This window comes from Hydra vulgaris, chromosome 03 (genome assembly GCF_038396675.1).
Source record: "Hydra vulgaris chromosome 03, alternate assembly HydraT2T_AEP".
NCBI classification, from domain to species: domain Eukaryota; kingdom Metazoa; phylum Cnidaria; class Hydrozoa; order Anthoathecata; family Hydridae; genus Hydra; species Hydra vulgaris.
Window position 1 is genome coordinate 19,922,501 of NC_088922.1, and position 3,022 is coordinate 19,925,522.

A 3,022-nucleotide genomic window follows, 5' to 3' on the forward strand; every position below is an offset into this window, starting at 1 on the left:
TTTTTCTTTGGACACTTTACGCTTCCTTGAACATTACATTCCAAAGCAAAATTTCCACGTCGCAATGCTTTTGTTTTAATACAAGTTAACTGTTAATACTTTAATGAAAGTAAACCTTCAATACTAGTAAAGAAGCTCGTTTGAAATTACAAATGCAAATTACAATTTGACGCTTGCGTCTTGACGCTTAACGCTTTTTATTAATTATTTTTTTTCTTTCTCATCACCATACTAATTTTTGTGTGTGTGCGAGTCTTACTTATGCATTAATATTTTTACCTAAAGCAATTTATTTTTATTACTAATGTTTTTTAAATGAAGTGTTTAAACAAAAAAACTTTAGATAAATTAATTATACTTAATTAAACAAAGGCATAACCGAAGGTAAAACTAAATTAAAAAGAAAAATTAAACGTTTACATTATTGACATATTAAGTTTCCTTAATATTAATATATATAATTTTTCCTCTGATTATATAAATTTTAACAAAGAGCTTCATACAATTATATTGAAAAATAAAAGCCTAAGCTTCTCGTTTTAAATAATATACAATATACAACATAAACAGAAACAAAAGAAGGGGCTATATATATACATATATATATATATATATATATATATATATTTAAGTAACAAAGTTTATAAAAACATAACCAAAAATAGAACATTAAAAATAACATAAAACAGCATAAAAAAAAGAAATACAAAAAAACAAAAAAAACAGCAACAAAAAATAAACAATTACAAAATGTGTATTTGTAATACACTAAAGTTTTTAAATAAGAAACTATTGCTGCAAAATAAAAAATACAAAAAAAAAACAAAGAGAAAAAAGAGAAGAAAAATAAGACCGGGACGGCGTTAATTTTTGACCACAAGTCTTTCAGCGCGAATTGTTCGCGCGACTATTAAAACTAAATGTCGTGTATACTAGAATATTTTTATGTTTGGTTCAGTCTACACTAAAATGTGCAGTTAAGCAACCAAGGTTCATGACTTAATTGGTTAAAAGTTGAATGTTTTAATGTGTTAATATGTTGAAACATAAGTTATATTTTTTGTTTAGGAACCTAATTTTGTGCTAAAAAACTGTCACGTTTTTTATATATATTTTTTTAGTTAGCGTAGTGAAGACGTGAAGACGTGTTTAGTTGGAAAACATTTTTGGAATTTGATATCAACATAGATTATTTTTTAGAAACTGGAATAGTTAAACTTTATTACTGTTGGATTTATTATTTTTCTATATGGGTTTATTATTGAGTTTTTTGATGTCTAAAACTTTGTTGTACTTTGGGCATGAAATTAATGTCGAAGATATGTTCTTTTTTTAAGTCTTTCATTTATCTATGCACCTGCCAAATTTCGTTGAAAAATATTTTGTAGCAGGTTGTCTATTTTTTGTCGCACTTTTGGTACCTGATTTTCATTCGCCCGAAATGGTCGCGGGAGACAGAGGGGTTAATTATATTTGAATATATTTGATTTGGGTTAAATAAAATTTTCATTAAATTATCAAAAATAACGATAGAGATAAAGGTTTTTATTATTGTTTCCTATTTATTAAAATTTTCAAATGAAATTATTAGATAGTAAGATATGTTTTTTACTTCTTTGTTGTTTTACTTTAATTAACCAATCAGAATTTTTTTGATATTGGGGTGTGTTAACATCATTAACACATTTACCATGAGTTTTAAACCTTCCATATTTGGTGGTTGTCCGGTATTAATTTATAGAACCTTTTTTATACAGAAAAAAACTTTTTTTGGGGACTTTAAGAAACAGTAGCTGTGTTATTTTATCTTTTTTTTTTCAAGGGATATACCCCCCACCTATCTTTTGATATCAAAATATTTGTATTTCGATAAGAATTAACAAAGTTATAACTATTTAAGTTAAAAAGAACTTAATTGCGACCACAGTTTCGAAAAATCGAAGAATCGGTACTTAAACCTTCATAACTTTTGAAGGAATGAAGATCAATACAGTATTTTAAAGGTGAAAAAGTTATCAAAATCGAATTATTCTAATAATATATAACAATAGAATATTTAAGCAATTTGAAATTTTTACTCTCGTACCTATTTCGTTCATGAAAGAATATATGTATTTTTACTCATTCTTCGTATTATTTTAATCATAATAAATAAGTCTACAAAAAGATGCTCGATAAACCACTATACAACCTCTTCTATACACACAGTTTTACATTTGAAATTGACACTTCCATTAATATCTTTCTTTTTAGCTAGAGATTTTGAAATTTAATAAATATATCTTGAGATATCTTATTTTTTCTTGAAAAAATAGACATTTTTGATTTTCAAAAAGTCTTAAAACCTAAAATAATGAATTAACTTTAAAATCTCTAACTAAATATGGATCTAACACACTAAGGACCATTTGCGGAACTTTTTTATAAATAAAGTAAAAGATAAGTATGAGTTTATCTATAATGTTTCTATGTGACTTTTTGACTAATTTTCAGAAAATTGGCAGCCATTTAAAAAAATTTTTTTTTATTATTTGATTTAAAAAAAAAAACAATTTTTTAAGACTTTACCTTGTATGTTAAAATGTAAATGTTATAAAAGTTTTTATTTATTTGTCACTTGACATTTAAAAAAAAATTTTTTAATTTTATAGTTGATAAAATATATTTTGTAAAAATGATATTTTTTAGTAGGTATAAATAGTATATATAAAACAGTATGTAAAAAATGTTTATAAATATCTTAACTTGCAACGTGTAACTGGTTACACATCAGTGTTGTCCACCAAAAAATTCAATTAGATCATTTTATGAAGTAAGCTTATATTTATTCTACATTATTGTTTTAATAGGATACTTAAACACACTAAATATTCTTTTTTATTTTATTTGGCTGAGGTAGGCAGGCTTTGTGAGAAAAAACAAATGCTTGAAAGTGTGTGAAGTTCCAAGTTTTATCTTTTTATAATTAGATCTTCATAATTTTTATATTAATTATAATTTTTACTTTTATATTTATGTTTTG

General features: G+C 24.2%; 1 protein-coding gene across 2 annotated transcripts in view; it reads right to left on the reverse strand.

The window, feature by feature from the left end:
• LOC100206817 (transcription factor unc-3) overlaps nt 1–194 on the reverse strand; it is a 57,869-nt gene extending 57,675 nt beyond the window's left edge. Inside the window, exon 1 of one of the 2 annotated variants that reach the window (XM_065792593.1) lies at nt 1–194. This exon is cut by the window's left edge and continues 155 nt beyond it. The gene's annotated coding sequence lies outside the window, so the exon portion shown is untranslated. The other variant, XM_065792592.1, reaches the window with a different exon arrangement.
• Between the last annotated feature and the right edge of the window lie 2,828 nt (nt 195–3,022).